The sequence below is a fragment of the Lucilia sericata genome, unplaced genomic scaffold (assembly GCF_015586225.1).
Source record: "Lucilia sericata isolate MDLA Ls3-8-SP2 unplaced genomic scaffold, ASM1558622v1 Contig003753F_arrow, whole genome shotgun sequence".
Classification (NCBI taxonomy): Eukaryota; Metazoa; Arthropoda; class Insecta; order Diptera; family Calliphoridae; genus Lucilia; species Lucilia sericata.
In genome coordinates this window covers 1-22,307 of record NW_023997015.1, presented here as the reverse complement: position 1 = coordinate 22,307, position 22,307 = coordinate 1, and the positions used below count along the sequence as shown (strand labels likewise).

At 32.5% G+C, this 22,307-nt stretch overlaps 2 pseudogenes; both read left to right on the top strand.

Annotated features, from left to right (window-relative positions):
• The first annotated feature begins 2,677 nt into the window (after positions 1–2,677).
• LOC119614962 lies at positions 2,678–11,565 on the top strand (annotated as a pseudogene).
• Positions 11,566–15,572: 4,007 nt separating this feature from the next.
• Positions 15,573–16,372, top strand: LOC119614960 (annotated as a pseudogene).
• The last annotated feature ends 5,935 nt before the right edge of the window (positions 16,373–22,307 follow it).

The window sequence follows — 22,307 nt, the reverse complement described above, 5'->3', positions numbered from 1 at the left end:
TCCTTATTAAGGGAATAAATAGATTCTCAATATTCAATATGTACTCATCGTATAAAACTTTTTAATTTTTATTATTATTTTGTATCTATTAACTTTAGTTCTAACTTTATTTTAGTTGTTTCTTTTTTTTTATTTTTAATAAATTTTAAGCTTTAATTTTAGTCGCTTTAATAATGTTTAAATATTTGTATATTTTCCACAAAAAATATAGTATATTTAAAAAAAATATTGTTGTAAATAAAACCAAAGAACTTAAGTATGAATTTGAATTGTTGTTTAATGTTCCACACCAAATAAACTATTTAAAAACTGTGTAGTTTTTATACCCTACACCACCATAGTGGGGTGGGTATTATACGTTTGTGCTGATGTTTGTAACGCACAAAAATATTGGTTCTGCACTCACCTTGAAGTATACCGATCGACTCGGAATCACTGTCCATCCGGCTGGCTGGCTGTCCATGTGAACCTTGTGCGCACAGTACAGGTCGCAATTTTCAAGATATTTTGATGAAATTTGGACCATACGTGTTTTTCAACGAAGCCTATTGAAAATGGTTGAAATCGGTCCATTATTTCAGCTAGCCTCCATACAACCATACCCCCCGGAAAGGGCTTTTGAGTTCATAATTATGTTAAATATCTCTACAAAAATCGGCAAAACTTAGTTCTATTACGTCTTAATAATACTACCAATTTTCATAATTATCGGACTTAATTTGACCCTAGCCCCCATACAAAGTCCCCTTCAGAAAATGACTTGAAGGTCAATAATTCACTAATAAACACTAGTATCACGATGAAATTCAGCATACATAACTCTAATGTAAACGTAAAGCCATGTAGCAAAATTTCTAAGGATAGACCCATATTTACCCTTGCCCCCATATAACCTCTCTTACAGAAAATCACTTTTTCAACAAATTGCTAAAATATTTCGGAATTAAGATAAACAACTTTGTTATTAAATATAATCCACATTTTTAACATACTCAGTGGTGTAGGGTATCATATGGTCGGCCATGCCACCCCACTATACTTTTCTACTTGTTTTTTAATGAAAACTTTTTTATGCTATACCTTTTGAAATTTTTTATACCCTACACCACTTTAGTGGGGAGGATATATTGGGTTTATGCTGATGTTTGTAACGTACAATAATATTGTTGCTGTACCCACCTTAAAGAATACCAATGGACTTAGAATCATTTTCGAGTCGATTTAGATATGTCCGTCCATCCGTCTGTCCGTCCGTCCATGACGATACCGATTGGTATACTTTATGGTGGGTATAGAAACTAAGTACTAACTTATGTATATAGTTATTTGTAAGTCATTACTAGACTCCTTCTAAGTAATACAGACATTATGTAGTAATCATTGAAAAGTAAGTTTTTCGGTAGGTACAAGTCATTGCCATGTTTAATCGTTAAACATAAATTTATTAGTGTTACTCTTTAAAGTGGACTTGAAACCCCAAAAATTGTCAATCCAATAATTAAGATCTCTAATCTCTTAAATTGTTCATTGCAATCTGTTTTTTATTTCTTTAAAGTGGACTTGAAACCCCAAAAATTGTCAATCCAATAATTAAGATCTCTAATCTCATAAATTGTTCATTGCAATCTGTTTTTTATTTCAAACAAAATATACGGCAGGCTCGAGAAAATTTAATATTATCGGCAAAAAACGGACCTTTTTTGCTCGGTCCATTTTACTTTAATATTTCATGTTTAAGCACAGCGGCCGCCACAGTAGAGCTCCTGGGCAATTTTGAAATGTAAAATTGTTGAACTAACAATCAAATGTTGATAAAAAACTAGACGGAAGTTCTGAATAAGATTGAAAAAAAGTGGCCAATACATCGAAAAACTTTTAAATTTAACGCTTTATAGAACATATAAAATCAGCTTTTACTACCATCTCTAGGGTTTTGAACTTTGCTAAGCATTTACCCTCACACTAGACCAAGATAAAAAAAGCTTCACAGCTAAACTTTTCTAACAATTAGAAAAAACAAATGTTTTCTAGAGACAGAAACACACAAACGAACATTATCTATGTATGACTAGTAAGTACTCATTCCTCAGTGGGTAAAAGGTGTCTAAACACTGAGAGACCACAAACAGTTTCTATTTAACGTTGGCACAAACAAGACGTCTTATACGCGTTTCTCCACAACTGAGACCTATGACGATCGATCATTAGTGTGCAACTAAGTTAATAAAAAAACCATATACATAGAGTATCTGACTAAATATATATAAAAAGAAATAAACAAATTTAAAAAAAAAAAGAAACATAAATAGAATTAAGAACAAATTCAACAAACTTGGAGAATGTTTTATGACCAAATTAAAGATATAAAACACATTCAATGATGCACAACAACACAAAGTTAAAATAATGACCAAATAATAAATAAACTAAAATAACAAAAAAACAAAACGGTGATTGCTCTATGATCTATGGTCAATGATCATGTGGTAGTTGAATTAACAATAACAACAGCTATGGTGGCCAACAACAATGTTTAAACTAAATTTTTAATAATCTAAAAAAAGTAAAAAAAAAAACGTTTTAAATAAATATTTGCTGGCACGATATTCAAAAAAATCCACGTAAATTTGCGAGGTGTTAAAATCATTTAAATTTAATAAAAATCTTAAAAAGCGAAATTATATTTTAATAGAAAAATAAAATTATTAGAAAAATAATAATAATAACAAACTTAATAAACTTGGCTATTTGATTGATCGGTAAGTAAATGTATTTGATTTGTTTCATTTATTTGGACTCACTCTCTCACTCTTTAAGAGAGCACATTTTTATTTAACAAAACTTTCATTTAATATTAACAAGTAAGAGTGTTATATGCGGCTATGCCGAATCTTATATACCCAGCATCAAACATCGTTTGACTCGAATGAAACTTACTTATGTCGAATTTCATCTATATACTCGTATTTTTAGGCCAGTATAAGCGTTAAAGTAATTTTCTGAAGGGGACCTTATATAGGGGGATAGGGTCAATTATGGGTCGATCCTCATAAAATTTGGTAGACAGAATTTGGTTCGTATTAAATTTATTTGTGTCGAATTTCATCGCTACACTCGTATTTTTAAGCCATTAATGAGCGTTGCAGTCATTTTCTAAATGGGACCTTATATGGGGGATAGGGTCAATCATGGACCGATTCTCATAAAATTTTTTAGATAGATTTTGACTCGTATGAAACTTACTTATGTCGAATTTCATCTATATACTAGTATTTTTAAGCCAGTAATGAGCGTTAAAGTCATTTTCTGAAGGGGACCTTATATAGGGGGTAGGGTCAATTATGGACCGATCCTCATAAAATTTTGCATAGTGATTTTGGATCATAAGAAACTTACTTATGTCGAATTATATCGCTATATTCGTATTTTTAAACAAGTTATGGCTGTTAAAGCTGCTTTTCGAATGGCCATCAGAAAACGTGGACCGATATTGCCCATTTTCAATACTAAACAAAACTTATCTGTAAGAAATATTTATGTGAAATTTCAACCCTCTAGCTCTTTCCATTGGGACTCTATCGTGATTTCAACAGACAGACAGACAGACGGACGGACAGACATGGCTAGATCGTCTTAGAATTTAATGAGGACCCAGAATATATATACTTTTGTGGGTCTATGACCAATATTTCCATGTGTTACAAACGGAATGACAAAATCAATATACCCCCATCTTTTTTGATGGTGGGTATAAAAATATGAATAAAATGTTTGTTTATTCTTACTACCTGATCTACAAATGTATATTACCTTCTCTCACTCTCTTTACTTCTCTTGCGCGATTTCTATTTTAAACTCTATATATTATTTTTTTTCTTCAATTCCACAGCGATGATTAAACATTCAACATCGTCATCTTCATCATTAGATCAGCTTTGGTTATTGTCATTGTTATTTGCATTTGTTTTGTTTATACAGCATTTGCCCACCTCAGTCACTGCCCGCTCTTATCCCTGCTCTTATGCGCAAACCGTTAACATAACCGATGGTTTGCGCTTAAAAGACGGCTCTTATTCATTTGAGGGTCTAGTCATACCGTCCAATCTGACGGCAGAATACCACTTACAAAGTTATCGATGGCATAGAATATGATGCTCCGAGGCATATAAGAGGTTGTGCCTGTCTGCTGAAAACCATGCATAACATTCTGTTGCCCACCCAAAATGCACTACGATGATGTTCATCAGAATTGTACTCTCAATGAGAAGGAATCTCACTCACAAACACTCATATAGAGGTGACATTTAGGAATGGTTCAATGATGTGGTGAATATTAAGGATGCATTTATTGTTCGCTATGAATTTGGGTGTAAGGCGAAATATATCGAAAAGAAAAAGGAGGAATTTTGGAAATGGGATCTATTTGAGGTGAGTTTTTTGGTTTTATCTAAAGAAATTATTGATGAAAAACTTATTTTATAAAAAAGGGAGTTGGGCTCAAATATGGGCTGATTTGGAGGAGGATTTTAGTTTTATATAAGGCATAAACGGGAGTTGGTATAGGGGTTAGGGTTTATTGAGGACCGATCAGTACAAAAAACGGCAATGTCATTTATGCCTTTATAAAACAAAGTTGCACCGATTTCTTATGCGATACTAGTATATTTGTCGTAGTCCTCGAATGCGAGGGTCCGGTTTGTATGTGAGCTAAGTGAAATAATGGACCGATTTTAACCACGTATGATCCATATTTAATCAAAATATGTATCTTGAAAATTGAGGACCTTACCTTGCACACAAGGTTTACAAAACAGCAGCCAGACGGTGAGATAGGCGATCATGTCTTAATCGATTCAGAAAGTGATTCTTAGTCCATCGGTATACTTTAAGGTGGGTTTATAAACATCAGCACAAAAGAATAATAACCCCCCACTATGGTGGTGTAGGATATAATAAGATTGATGCCACTTTCGGACCTATTGAGAGCCCTTTTCCAGGGATAATTATTGTTGCTAAGAACAAAAATCTTATATAGTGATCAATGAAGGTATTATCGTCCGATATGCTTTCTGGTGTTCGTGAAGGATGTCATGTCCGAAATAATATCGCTCCTAAGATTTTTGAACGAACACCTGACAAAGAAAAAGAAGCTACTCCTGAGTTTCACTGTTCTCTCGACATGCTCTATATTAGTCTGAATCCGCACGTCCCTATTTTCTACGGTTGTGCCACCATACTAACTTCAGACTTGTTCATTTGATCTTTGTGGTTATAGCAACCGTTTCATTATTAAACGAGGCCTTATTTAAATTCGGACCTCGTTGCGACGAATTGTTTTACGTTCGTTTGGTTAACTCGAACTCCCTTCTTTTTAAAGCAAGTAAATTCGCTCTTTCGTTGCCGACTACTCTCGAGTGGCCGCTAACCATATGATGCACAGCTTACCTCTTAGAGAGTATTCGGTTAAAGCTTTCTTACAATCCAATACAGTCTTAGAATTAATCTTATCACCTGATATTGACCAAATTTAATGGCCTTCCAGTTATCGGTAAATATGTAAACTTTTAGAAATGTTGCTCATATCTCCGTTATTTATGGACCGATATAAATAGTACATATTAGATTTTTTACGTTAATCGTGAAAAGTCAAATCGAAAACGTAAAAATAAAAGATAATATAGAATACTACAATTAAAACGTATTTTTACAACATGATAAATCGAATTTAAAAGTTAATGAAGCTATATAAAACAATACTTTGAAGAAAAGTTAAAGTCATTACTAAACAAATTATAAACTATACATTTACAAGGCAGACATATATACATAAGTGATAACAGATCTTCTTACAACCATCATATAGTCGGAAATGACAAAACTATATTTTCTTATTTGATTTAGTAGCTTTTATACTAATCATTCAGTTTATTGCTTCAACTGCTATAAGAAGTTGGTGAATTATGGACTGATTCTCAGGAAATTTTATTATAATTATATTAGTATTGAATTTATTAGATAATCGATATTAGTTTGAAATCTATTACAATTTTAAATTATTTTTGGAAGATGGGTTATTGAATTAGTTCCACTATACTCTACAGAGTTTGATTTCTTCATTATAAAACGACATGTACTTAGAATTTTATTTCTGATATCCATTATTAAGCCAGTTATGAACGTTAAAGTAATTTTCTGAAGACCTGGATTCAAATGTGGTCTTTACAGTAGAATTTCTAGTTGCATAAAATGAACTGGTGCAAAATTATATCACCATTGCTATATAATTAATATATCTATGGCTGTTATAAATATACTTAGATGGTTCAGTGGATCGCTCTAACCCATTTTTCAATAGCCGACTTTTCTAATCAATAGAGAATATTTTGGGAAAATTTTTTCTTCCTAAATCCTTTCCTCTTGGTTATAGCATACCTACAACAGAGATATAAATAGACGGCCATATTTAAATCGTCTCAGAATTGATAGAACTTAAACTTTTATTAAAAGTATAAAATTCAGGGCAGCCGTATATAGCACTCTTACATGTTCTAAATGAACTAATGTTTTTAGGTTTCTTTATTTGTTTAAAATGCAACCTATTTAAGGCACGTGTTTTTATCACCACTTTCAATTGATTAAAAACTTTCAGAATTTTTATCAGAATATTTAGGGGCGTTCTACTTATAAACTTTCTTATTCAGTCAACTGGTGCCCAAGATTAGAAGAATCATATCGGTTTCTTTATCGACACAATTAGCTTTAAAATAAATTATAGTAACCGTCACCTAAAATTCCAAATTTTCAATTTCAGTTCTGAAATATCAAGATGTCAGAGTAGTTAAATTGTTTTAAATATTTAAAGACTTTTAAAGTTCTGATATATTTTTAATGTACTTTAATTGTATTAACTTATTGTTGTAAAGATATAAATATATTTGAATATGTTCTCACAGCATTTGATGATCAATTACTTTTGATTAATTATTTCAAATATACATTAAAATACTAAAGAAATGCTCAAAATATAAGAAGATTTCTGACCTCCTGCATCTTTAAAAAAGTGGGTGTGAAAAGTTCTTGAAATAATTGACAATTTCCATGGACGATGTGTTTAAATTCACGTTTTATTCCACTTTCACTGTTTGATTTATGAAATCAATCATTTCGATAATTCACAAATAAACAAAATTTTCAAATTTGTTTTGACGCGAACTTGATAAAAACTGTTGGTATTTTTTCCAAAATATTCTAACGAAAGTTTAAAGCCAAAAACAATATTAATTGTTGTTGTTTGTTTTTTGTAGTCATTGATGTAATTTGGTAAATAATATAATTTTAAACTCAAAATAATTAATTAATAGTCGATGATTGATTTCAATATGAAAATCTCACGAGACTTTTAAGATTAAGAATAGGATTTTTAAAGACATTTTACATACTTTAGAATGTGTTGAGTTATACCGAATATTATTTACCCATCACCGAAGCAAGTGTCATAGTTAGTTAGTTAGTTATTTAGTTAGTTAGTTAGTTTAGTTAGTAGTTAGTTAGTTAGTTAGTTAGTTAGTTCGTTAGTTAGTTAGTTAGTAGTTAGTTAGTTAGTTAGTAGTTAGTTAGTTAGTTAGTTAGTTAGTTAGTAGTTAGTTAGTTAGTTAGTTAGTTAGTTAGTTAGTAGTTAGTTAGTTAGTAGTTAGTTGTTAGTTAGTTAGTTAGTTAGTTAGTTAGTTAGTTAGTTAGTTAGTTAGTTTGTTTGTTAGTTTGTTAGTTTGTTAGTTTGTTAGTTGTTAGTTAGTTAGTTAGTTAGTTAGTTAGTTAGTTAGTTAGTTAGTTAGTAGTTAGTTAGTTAGTTAGTTAGTTAGTTAGTTAGTTAGTTAGTTAGTAGTTAGTTAGTAGTAGTTAGTTAGTTAGTTAGTTAGTTAGTTAGTAGTTAGTTAGTATTAGTTAGTAGTAGTAGTTAGTTAGTTAGTAGTTAGTTAGTAGTTAGTTAGTAGTTAGTTAGTTAGTTAGTTAGTTAGTTAGTAGTTAGTTAGTTAGTTAGTTAGTTAGTTAGTTAGTTAGTAGTTAGTTAGTTAGTAGTTAGTTAGTTAGTTAGTTAGTAGTTAGTTAGTTAGTTAGTTAGTTAGTTAGTTAGTTAGTAGTAGTTAGTTTAGTAGTTAGTTTAGTTAGTTAGTTAGTAGTAGTTAGTTAGTTAGTAGTTAGTTAGTTAGTTAGTTCGTTAGTTAGTTAGTTAGTTAGTTAGTTAGTTAGTAGTAGTTAGTTAGTTAGTTAGTTAGTTAGTTAGTTAGTTAGTTAGTTAGTTAGTTAGTTAGTTAGTTAGTTAGTTAGTTAGTAGTTAGTTAGTAGTTAGTTAGTTAGTTAGTAGTTAGTTAGTTAGTAGTTAGTTATTAGTAGTTAGTTCTTAGTTAGTTAGTAGTAGTTAGTTAGTTAGTTAGTTAGTTCGTTAGTTAGTTAGTTAGTTAGTTCGTTAGTAGTTAGTAGTTAGTTAGTTAGTAGTTAGTAGTTAATAGTTTGTTAGTTAGTTAGTTAGTTACTTAGTTAGTTAGTTGGCTAGTTTGTTCGTTCGTTCGATTACATAATCAGTCCATTTTAGGACCTAATTTTACACTATCTAAACTATGTGCCAATTTATATTTTATTGTAACTATTCTTTTTTCAGAATGGCACCCTTAAACGCGAATCAAAATAATTATACACCGATGAATACTGCTTCACTCCCCTGGAACATAAGAAAGCATGGAGTTTGACACCACTAACATGTGAAAGATACCAAAGAGGTCTTAGAGTATGGATCTATGTGATCTGTAAGTAAATTGTAAAACAAACACAATGACTTAATTAATATATTGAAACATTCTTCTCCCGATTTAGGTACCTCAGTGGCCATTATTGTTAATATAACCATCATACTCATGTTTGTGGCTATTAAAGATGTGCGCAACAGTAACTACGGAGAAGGTTTAATATTTCATTTATTTTCCCTAACTATAGGTTTAGCGGCTCTGGTATATTTGCAATTGAAAAATCCCATGAATTTATCTCATACAGCATGTCGAAATATAGGTAAATATAAACCCATATCCTAAAAACATAAATACATTTTAAAGCGCTTATAATTTTTCAGGTTTCCTGGCTTATTTCTTTTTGATTGTCTCATTTCTGATCTTAAATATTATAAGTGGCAATTTTTGGGCCACTTTTTCCTTAAAACCCATTAAAAGTTGGCATTTGAAAATATTTTATGGCTTAACTTTAGCCGTTGCGTTTGCTTTAAAATATCTGGCGAAATTTGCTCAAGACTCAAATATGGCACGTTACCTAAAACCCGGAATTGGTGAAGATTTTTGCTGGTTTGATAGTAAGTTTTATAACTCTATACATATATAATTTCTGTATTCAAGTTGATATTTTTTTTCAGTTCGCTTATGGGGAATTTTATTGTATTTCTATTTTCCCATTCTAATATCTCTGTCTCTAAGCCTTTATTGTTCGATTAGGGCTTATTTCAGCATATTCCAGTTGCCCAATGATACGGTGAATGTGGCTGGCAAGGATTTCAAAACCACAAAGAAACAGTAAGTTTGTAAATTTTTTGGAATTAGAATCTGTATTTCGATTGTTTTTTTTCTTTTTAGTTTTATGGCTTATTGCATTTATTTGTTGGTGGTATTTTCCATCTGGATGCGTGAAATAATTGTATATATCACTGCTCGTTTCCGCCAAGTCTTTATTATCGATTACTGGAGCGGTATTTGTATATTGGGCCTGGCTGCTGTGGCATTTATATTTCTGTTGACCAGAAATATTTTCGTACGAAATTGGTGGGGTATCAATGTGTAAGTATTATTTGTAATCTGAATTAAATATTAAGAATAGCTTGGCCCAACTCCCTCAATTATTTTCGTCGTAAATATTTTGCTTAAAATAACCGAGATATTTCAGCCGTTTAGTTAGTTAGGGACGGAGGGGAAAAGAGAGCCGAAAAAGAGAGGGGGGGAAGCAAGCGGGAGGAACGAACGAACGAACGAACGAAACGAACGAACGAACGAACGAACGAAACGAACGAAGAACGAACGAAACGAACGAAACGAAAGAAACGAACGAACGAACGAACGAACGGACGAACGAACGAACGAACGAACGAACGAACGAAACGAACGAACGAACGAACGAACGAAGAACGAACGAACGAAACGAACGAACGAACGAACGAACGAAAAACGAACGAAAACGAACGAACGAACGAACGAACGAACGAACGAAACGAACGAACGAACGAACGAACGAAAGAAAACGAACGAACGAACGAACGAACGAACGAACGAGAACGAACGAACGAACGAACGAAAGAACGAACGAACGAAACGAACGAACGAACGAACGAACGAACGAACGAACGAACGAACGAACGAAACGAACGAAGAACGAAACGAACAAAGAACGAACGAACGAACGAACGAACGAACAAAGAACGAACGAACGAACGACGAACGAACGAACGAACGAAACGAAACGAAGAACGAAAGAACGAAACGAACGAACGAACGAACGAACGAACGAACGAACGAACGAACGAACGAAAACGAACGAACGAACGAACGAACGAACAAAGAAACGAAACGAAAAACGAACGAACGAACGAACGAACGAACGAACGAACGAACGAACGAACGAACGAAACGAACGAACGAACGAACGAAAACGAACGAACGAACGAACGAACGAACGAAACGAACGAACGAAACGAACGAAACGAACGAAGAACGAACGAACGAACGAAACGAACGAACGAACGAACGAACGAAACTAACGAACGAACGAGAACGAACGAACTCACGAACGAACGAAGACACGACGAACGAACGAAAGAACGAACGAACGAACGAACGAACGAACGAACGAATCGAACGAACGAACGAACGAACGAAGAACGAACGAACGAACGAACGAACGAACGAACGAACGAAACGAACGAACGAACGAACGAACGAAACGAACGAACGAACGAACGAACGAACGAACTAACGAACAACTAACGAACGAACTAAGAACGAACGAAACGAACGACTAACTAACGAACGAACGAAACTAACTAAACAACTAACTAACTAACTAACGAACTAACTAACTAACTAAACTAACTAACTAACTAACTAACTAACTAACTAAACTAACGAACTAACTAACTTAACTAAAACTAACTAACCTAAATTATATTAATATGATTAAAATAATACTAATTGTTAATCTTTTAATTTACTTTTCAGAACCGGCCCTCCCGTAGAATATGACTACTCTCTGCCACCAAGTTTTTCTATAGTTCATACACAGAATGACAAAAAACAGAATGGTAAATTCGATTTTTTCATTGTAGAACATAATAACAATATTGTTAACCTTTTTTAATATTTTTCAGATACTGTAGTCGAACCGGAATATACTGGGAACTAGGAAAAAAATACTATAAAATACTCCGATAACTAACGACAAGTCTGAAGTTGATTTTTATTTTTGCAAAAAAACCGTTGTACTTAATAAATATTTTAAATAAATGATTAATTTTAAGTTAAAAATACATATTCTAGGGGGAATTTTCAAAACCCTCTATCTTTATATTACACAATTTTTAAGGCGAAGAAAAAATTTTTGATTTTTAATTTTATATACTGAACTGAAATTTATGCAATTAATTAGCAGATTTCTTTTCAAAAATTTTTGTTAATAAATTCCACTGTACCTGGTATCCTTATAAACATTCAACATAATGCGTAAAACATGTTGCAAGACAATTGTTCATACATACAAACATATAAACCCACTACTATATATGTATATTGTATTTCACAAAAACTTGACCTACTTTCTTCAAACCTTACAATGTTCTTTTTTTTATATCCTGTTTACGTTATAATAAAGCAAATATTAAAACAAATGTTAGCAACATTGACTAGAAACAGCAGTCATTGTTTAAACACCCCCTCGATTTTTTTAAATAATATAAATAGTGGGAAAAAAAACAAGAAAATTAATTATTGACTTTCCCTACGAATCCTCAGGGAACTGTTCTAAATGGCGCCAAAAAAAAAAAAAAAATACTCAGAAATTACATTCGACTTTTGCTTTATTCATTCACTGTGAGTTATTTATTCTATATTACTACTCTACGCTACTACCGCACAATGGGGCAGAATATATATTTAATACTCAGTATCTAAATAAAAGCCCATAAAAATATTTGCAAGATTCTCGCTATGTCCATCCATCCGTCTGTTAAAATGAGCTTTATATTCATAATTGAAAAAATTTTAAGAGGATGACAATATTTCTATAGAGACTGGTCTGTAATTGATTCAAGACATCATAGAGGCCTTCTTACACAAAATTACTCAGATATTTTAACTTCCAACAATATGATATTTTATAATAGAAGTTTAGAAATTGCACACTTTTTTACACAAAAACGATTTTGGCCCACTGTGTAGTGTATTAGGCAAGAACCAACAAGTTGTTGATTAAACAGTTGACAATACCAACAAATTGAGAACGGTGAAAGGAGCAACAAAACCAAGAAACGAACAACAAAAGACACGCATACTGCCATTTCACTATATGCATGTATGAGTTAGTGTAGATGTGTATGGATATGTAAATGATGCAGAACTTTAAAGTAATCATTCATTTCTAAGAGGACTAACAACAAAAACACTTGAAAGGTCTATACACCAAATACAAAACTCAATGTCCCCTCTTATAGAGAGACCACATTTAAAACCCCTTATCTTACAAATCTTACTCTAACATAAGTTTTAAGAAGAGCAAATACACATTTTCATCCAAAGTAATGAAAATAATCCCTCAATATGTTAATTTTAAGGTTTTCAGAATGGTTTACCAATACTATAGATCAACATCATGAACTATATTATATTAAACAGAAATTATTAATTTTCATAAGAGCCAAATAAATAACAACTTCTTTCAACACTAAAGTAAATCGCTTTAACGAACACATTCTTTTCCCATTCTGCATAATTCCCTGAGTGAGTCCGAATACTAGAGTAACAGAGAATAAAGGTGAAATATCGAAAATGTCCATGCGAACGATGATTTCAATACAAATGGATTAAAAATGAAAAATACTCAACAATAAATAAATGTACACTATATGTAAAAATGTATAAGTGAATGTATGTACGTATTGCGTACATGTTTGTGTGTGTGAGACTATAAACAATTGAAGAAATGCGGGTCAGTGTTGCCAGAACGACCACAGGGTCATAAAAGTCAGATAGGTTTTCGGTATGGACCGACGACCAATTTTTAGTTTTCGGCCGATTTTTTTTTTTTTTTTTTAATTCACCTTTTTGATGTGAGACTTAGACTAGACTACAGCGTCGAATCTAGAACATACTTAAGTGCAATACCGCCCTATATTGAAGATTTTATTCCCTTCCGTAATCTGAAATATAGCCTGGACTATAGACAAGATTTTAGTCTGGACTATAGATAAGACTATTGTCTAGAGTATAGATATTACTATAGTCTGAACTATAGGCAAGACTGTAGTCTGGATTATAGACAAGACTATAGACAAGACTATAGTCTAGACTATAGACAAGACTATAGTCAAGACTATAGACAAAACCATAGTCTAGACTATAGACAAGACTATAGTCAAGACTATAGACAAAACCATAGTCTAGACTATAGACAAGACCATAGTCTAGACTATAGACGAGAATATAGTCTGAACAATAGACAAGACTATAGTCTGGACTATAGAAAATAATAAAGTCTGGGCTATAGACAAGAATATGGTCTGGGCTATAGACAACAATATATAGTCTGGTCTACAGACAACACTATAGTCAGGACTATAGACAGGAAATAGTCTGGACTATAGACAATATTATAGTCTATAGACAAGACTATAGACTAGAGAAAAGTCTATAGTCTGGACTATAGACAAGACTATAGTCTGGACTACAGACAAGAATATAGTCTGTACTATAGACAAGACTATAGAAAAGACCATAGTCTGAACTATAAAGAGACTATAGTCTGGACTATAGACAATATTATAGTCTAGACTATAGATATAAATATAGTCTGGACTGTAGACAATACTTTAGTCTGCATATAGACAAGACTATAGACAAGACTATAGCCTGGACTATAGACAAGACTATCGTCTGGACTATAGACAAGACTATAGTCTGGATTATAGACAAGACTATAGACAAGACTATAGTCTGGACTATAGACAAGACTATAGTCTGGACTATAGACAAGACTAGTCTGGACTATAGACAAGACTATAGTCTGGACTATAGACAAGACTATAGTCTGGACTATAGACAAGACTATAGTCTGAACTATAGACAAGACTATAGTCTGGACTTTAGACAAGACTACAGTCTTGACTATAGACAAAAATATAGTTTGGATTATAGACAAGATTATAGTCTGGACTATAGATAAAAATATAGTCTGGACTGTAGACAAGACTATAGTCTGTCTGGACTATAGACATGACTATAGTCTGGAGTAGAGAAAAGACTGTAGTCTTGACTATAGACAAGACTATAGTCTGGATTATAGACAAGACTATAGTCTGGACTGTAAACAAAACTATAGTCTGAACTGTAGACAAGACATGTCTGGACTATAGACATAAATGAGCATAAATAAAGTAAGAAATTATAGTCGCGCAAGGCCGACCATATATGAACAATAGTATTGTACTTTACAAACATCAGCACAACCCCAGTATACCCTCCCCACTAAAGTGGTGTAGGGCATAATAAATATACCACCATGGTAACACTAATGAGGAAGAACATTATAAAGTTAGTTTGTTATGGAAATTTAAGATCCCCATGTTTTAGTTCAGTTGGTATTTTCTAGCCAATTTTCAGTTGTCTATAAAAGCTCGTCAGGTGCGGTTGTCTTGAAAATGGAAAACGAATAATTTAAATAAAAGCAATTTCTCTCATTGTTAATAATCGCCAACACAGACACAGATACTAAAGCAGCCTTTAAAGGATTAATAAAAATAATAACAATCCAAAAAAAAAAATAAATAAAATAAAAAACCGTTAGTGGACTCGAATAGAAAGAAATTGAAAACATTTTCATAATATAGCGTCATCATTGACAACATTAGTGCGTGTTGGTAGTGAGTGCGGGAAAGTCCCTCTTCTGTATGTGTCTCCGTTTGTATGTGGGTTGTAATGGAGGTGTGTGTGGTTTATTTACAAGAGTGCGTGCGTGTATGAGTGCATTAATTGAAAATATAAAAAATTAATTTTCATTTGCAGTTAATTGTAGGAAAAATTTTTATTTGATGTTGACTAACTAAAATTGCTTAAATTACACAAAAAATTGTTCAAAGTTATTGATAAACGTGGCATTGCAAAATAGCAACATTAAGAATATACAATAGGTATACCTACATACATATGTATATTAAAATATTGTTCTTGTTTCAGTTCCAGCCATTAGCAACAATAAACAAAATTTTAATGTAAATTCTTTATGGTAAACAAATAAGAAAATATATTTATTTTAAGATAAATAAACAATATATAAATAACATTTCCTCTATTGCTACATGCAAGTACAAATGGAATTGAAAATGATTTTAATGAAGAATATGTTGCTGTATCACCTGGTAATAAGCTTAAGCCTTGTGGCCATAACCAACAGCCAAGTGTCCAAATATCCCTGTGCCTTCATTGACACAGTCAACATTACTGGCAGCTATCCTCATGAGGTGGCCAGTGAACAAAATGCTACCTCGTTAGGCAGTTCCAATATGCCCATTAATATTTCCTATATTTATCAATGGATGATTGTGCCTCCAGAACTAATAGCGGTCTATGACTTTGTCATTGAAAATCGTGTACGCATACCCACCGAACGTCATTTACGAGCATGTGTTTGTAAACTAAAACCCTGCATTCGGTTCTGCTGTCAACCGGGTTTCTATTACGACTTGGATGTTAAAAACTGTTTACCCACCAATTCTACGGATCCGCAATTAACACAGGATTCTTTTACCATTCATTTCGGCAATGAAAGCACAGCCTTGGTGACGACCTCTACACATTTTCTGATACATCATGGCACACCCTGTGACAATATGAGTTTGAGGTTAAAAGATAAGAAACCGGTTAATTGGATTTATATGATAACGGTACTATTGCCTATAAGAACTTTTTGTTTCCTAAACATTATTGTTATTCGTCGTTACCGGATCGCGATAAATCGGAATCGAATGCGACGGCATTGACTTGGCATTGGCAGCCTTTGTCTTGTATACAGGAGAGATTTCCATTCGTTTTGGAAGTACGGGAGTGGACTTATGCTATATGTAAGTAAAAATGAAGGTGATTTGAACCCAATCAAATTAAAGATAATGGTAGGTCACTATCCGACTAGACTACAGTCTGGAATATACACTAGACTATAGCCCGGAATTTAAACTAGATTATAGTCTGTACTATAGACTAGACTATAGTCTGGACTATAGACTAGACTATAGTCTGGACTATAGACTAGACTATAGTCTGGACTATGGACTAGATTATAGTCTGGACTATAGACTAGATTATAGTCTGGACTATAGAATAGACTATAGACTAGACTATAGTCTGGACTATATACTAGACTACAGTCCGGACTACAGTCTAGTCTATAGTACAGACAATAGTCAAATCTAAATCTAGTTTATAGTCCTGACTGTAGTCTATAGTCTGGACTATAGTCTGGAATATAGACTAGACTATAGACTAGACTATAGTCTGGACTATAGACTAGACTATAGACTAACTATAATCTGGACTATAGACTAGACTATTGTCCAGACTACAGTACAGACTATAGTCAAATCTAAATATAGTTTATAGTCCTGACTGTAGTCTATAGTCTGGAATATAGACTAGACTATTGTCCGGACTACAGTTTGGAATATATACTAGGTTATAGTCTGGACTATAGACTACACTGTAGTCTGGACTATAGTCTAGTCTATAGCGTAGTCTATAGTCCAGACTATAGTATAGTCTATAGTTTGTTATATAGTTTAGTCTAGTACAGTCTATAGTCCAGTCTATTAGTCTAGTACAGTCTATAGTCCGGACTATAGACTTTCCAGTCTATAGTCCGGACTATAGTCTACTCTATAATCCAAACTATAGTCTAGTCTATAGTCCAGACTATAGTCTAGTCTATAGTCCAGACTATAGTCTAGTCTATAGTCCACTATAGTCTGGACTATGTACTATATAGTGTAGTCTATAGGTCAAACTATAGTGTAGTCTATAGTCCAGACTATAGTCTAGTCTACATTCCAGACTCTAGTCTATAGTCCAGACTATAGTCTAGTCTATAGTCCACTATAGTCTGGACTACGTACTATATAGTGTAGTCTATAGTACAAACTATAGTGTAGTCTATAGTCCGGATTATAGTCTAGTCTATAGTCTAGTCTATAGTCCAGACCATAGTCGAGTCTATTGTCCAGACTAATATAAGAGACAAGATATGTATGTATATGTATATCTTTTTATTGTGATGTGACTCTAATCACAATATTTCTTGATCTAGCAATTCCTATATTCCTTCGAACACTAAATCATTTTTTGCTGAAGAAAACATATTCACAAATTCCTTCTTAACAACTGTTCCCTCTATACAAATCATAACACTAATTGAAAACACTTCTAAAAGAATTCGACTTACTGCTTACGCATTACAAAACTTAATTACTTACTAATAACTTCTCTACTTTCAATAGATGCAATAGTACGTGATCATTATTAATTGCATAAATTAGAAAGACAATGTGTGGGAATAATTGCAATAAGTTGCATGGACAATAGATTTATTAAATGTTTCTAATATAAGTTCATTTGCAAGTACCATATATATTTTGCTCTATATACTTAGAGCAATTAGTGTCAAAGAAAATGTATGTCTTCACTTTATATTATTAATACTTTTACTGGAATATTTTATACTAATTAATATAGGAATGAAGTCTATAATTAGATCAAATTTACACCAAGGTACACTTGAACATGTGTGCATTATGCCGACTTCTGCAAATATTTAACACAACACAGTTTAAAGTAATATAATACAGGATCCTTTTTCATACATTTCGATACAAAAGTCTATATAATTGAGCTAAAATAACTAGAGAACGGAGAGGTATTACTTCTTATAATTTTGTGTTAAAAGTATTTTTATTTTAATTAAAAAAATAAAACTTTAACAAATGATCGATTGATTCATAAAATTTTTATTGCTTACACTAGTTTTTCGCACCTTGCCTAGAAATTAAATGAAATTTTAATATGTAGATAAATATCAATAAAAAATTAAACATTTGTTTATTAATAGGAGCTCACACAACAACAACAAAAAACAATATTTTAACAATATACGGACAAACTTGTCAGTGGGTAAATTATTCTTAAAATTCCAAAATTTTCATTGAAAATAATAAACCTAAGTAATTGAGAATTGTTCGCATATTGTGGGTGTTGAAACATTATGAGTTTTTTTCCAGACTCTTGCAGCTTTTTGTTTATTTATTTTTCTTAATCTTTTTTTGTTCGCAAATGTTTGGTTAAATATTAATTTATTTTTAAAAGGTTTTTTTTTGTAAAATTTAAGAACAAACGGGAATATAAACTAAAGAAGATTAAATTGTTTGTTTTAATATAAACAATATTTGATGTTGGGTGAGAAATATTGTAGTTGGTCCAATTTGCTTTCGTAGGAAGACAAATGAGTAATTATAATGGAGCAAGTCAGACTATGAAAAGACTATAGTCTGGACTCAGGACTCTGGACAACACCATAGTCAAGATTATAGACAGTTCAATAGTCTGGATAATAGACAAGACTATAGTCTGGTCTATAGACAAGACTATAGTCTGGACTATAAACAAAACTATAGTCTGGCCAATAGACAAGACTATAGTCTGGACTATAGACTAGACTATAGTCTGGACTATAGACTAGACTATGGTCTGGACCATAGACACGACTATAGTCTAGACTAAAGACAAGACCATAATCTTGACTATAGAAAAGACTATAATCTGATCTATAGACAAGACTATAGTCTGGACTATAGACAAAACTATAGTCTGGCCTATAGACAAGACTATAGACTAGACTATAGTCTGGACTATAGACAAAACTATAGAATCTGGTCTATAGACAAGACTATAGTCTGGTCTATAGACAAGACTATAGTCTGGTCTATAGACAAGACTATAGTCTGGACTATAAACAAAACTATAGTCTGGCCAATAGACAAGGACTATAGTCTGGACTATAGACTAGACTATAGTCTGGACTATAGACTAGACTATAGTCTGGACTATAGACTAGACTATGGTCTGGACTATAGACTAGACTATGGTCTGGACTATAGACTAGACTATGGTCTGGACCATAGACACGACTATAGTCTAGACTAAAGACAAGACTATAATCTTGACTATAGAAAAGACTATAATCTGATCTATAGACAAGACTATAGTCTGGACTATAGACAAAACTATAGTCTGGCCTATAGACAAGACTATAGACTAGACTATAGTCTGGACTATAGACAAAACTATAGTCTGGACTATAGACAAAACTATAGTCTGGACTATAGACAAAACTATAGTCTGGACTATAGACAAGACTATGGTCTGGACCATAGACAAGACTATAGTCTAGACTAAAGACAAGACTATAATCTTGACTATAGAAAAGACTATAATCTGATTTATAGACAAGACTATAGTCTGGACTATAGACAATACTATAGTCTGGACTATAGACAAGACTATAGTCTGGACTATAGTCGAGACTATAGTCTGGACTATAGACAAGACTATAGTCTGGACTATAGTCAAGACTATAGTCTGGACTATAGACAAGACTATAGTCTTCACTATAGACAAGACTATAGTCTTCACTATAGACAAGACTACAGTCTGGACTATAGACAAGACTATAGTCTGGTCTATAGACAAGAATATAGTCTTCACTATAGTCTTCACTATAGACAAGACTATAGCTTGGACTATAGACAAGACTATAGACAAGACTATAGTCTGGACTATAGACAAGACTATATTCTTCACTACAGAAAAGACTATAGCTTGGACTATAGACAAGACTATAGCTTGGACTATAGACAAGACTTTAGTCTGTACTATAGTCTGGTCTATAGACAAGACTATAGTCTGGACTATAGACAAGATGATAGTCTGCCCTATAGACAATACTATAATCTTGACTATAGAAAAAGCTATAGTCTGGACTATAGACAAGACTATAGTCTGGACTATAGACACGACTATAGTCTGGACTATAGACAAGACTATATTCTGGACTATAGACAAGACTATAGTCTGGAGACAAGACTATATTCCGGACTATAGACAAGACTATATTCTGGACTATAGACAAAACTATATTCTGGACTATATACAAGACTATAGTCTGGGCTATAGACAAGACTATAAACTGGACTATAGACAAGACTATAGTCCAGCTAAAGTCTTGTCTATAGTCCCAAACTATAGTCTTGTCTATAGTCTGGACTATAGACAAGACTATAGTTTGCACTATAGACAGGACTTTAGTCTGGACTATAGACAAAACAATGGTCTGGACTATAGACAAGACTATTGTCTGAACTATAGACAAGACGATAGTCTGGACTATAGACAAGAGTATACTCTGGACTGTAAGGCTAAACTGGGACCTCATATACTAATAATAAAACGCTATTTCCCAAAAATTTTTTTTTTATCTCTAAGTATTTATTTTTATAGCCAGAATCTATTACACATTTTTGATCTTAAGATTTGTATTTGAAAGCAACACTTACAATAAATTGATTGAATTTTGACAACCATATGATTTATTTTATACAAAGATCAATATTTAAGCGAAAATAATATACAAAACACTTTTCCACTTAATGTTTAAAGAAGGGGATCGAACGTATAAATAAAATTTATGAAGTGCTAAACATGGATTGGGGGAAATATAAAAAATAAAGTGGCCGGCTGGTAAATGGTAAATATCAGTCTGCCTGTGCGGTAAATAAAACAATGGTTGTGATATGGAAATGGAAATAGAATATTATTGCAATTACAGATTTTTGTTTACCCAGAAAAGTATTTCAAACTATAATTTCTTTTAAAAAAAAATCGTTTACATAGTATATGAAGCAATTAACCCTGAATTGTAATAATTAAAAATAATATTGTTAACAAACAAATTGGAGCAAAAAATATTAAAGATTTCGGTATTGGAAAACGTATTTAACATTTTTGAATATTTGCAATTTAGGATACGTTTGAATATTTAATACTTTATTTATTTCTTATATTTTACAGGTCTTATTATAACGTAATTTGTATGATCATCATTTTATTTGTCTACTTATTGTGTACGGAAAATGAGAAATACTTTTTATGGAGTGGCCATAAATCCTACGCTTTATGCATCATTATCGGTTATTCACTGTTGGCACATTTAACTCTGACGGATCCGGCGCATATGTCAAAATATTCCTGCTCAAGATACGTTAGTATGCGCATCGTACTCAAATTGGAAAAACGACTATAGCCCGTACCATTGACTAGTATGGACTATAGATTAGAGTACAGTCTGGACTGTAGACTAGACTACTGTCTGGACTAAAGACTAGATTATTCTGGACTAGATAATAGTCAGTACTAAAGTCAGAATTATTGACAAGAAGAATCTTGCCTGGACTATGGACAAGACTATAGTCGCTACTATGGACTAAACTATTGTATTAGACTATACTATAGACTAAACTATAAACTAGACTATATACTACACTATAGACTAGACTATACTCTGTAGACTAGACTACAGACTAGACTATATACTAGACTATAGACTAGACTATAGACTAGACTATAGACTAGACTATAGACTAGACTATAGACTAGACTATAGACTAGACTATAGACTAGACTATAGACTAGACTATAGACTAGACTATAGACTAGACTTTAGACTAGACTATAGACTAGACTATAGACTAGACTATAGACTAGACTATAGACTAGACTATAGACTAGACTATAGACTAGACTATAGACTAGACTATAGACTAGACTATAGACTAGACTATAGACTAGACTATAGACTAGACTATAGACTAGACTATAGACTAGACTATAGACTAGACTATAGACTAGACTATAGACTAGACTATACTAGACTATAGACTAGACTATACTAGACTATAG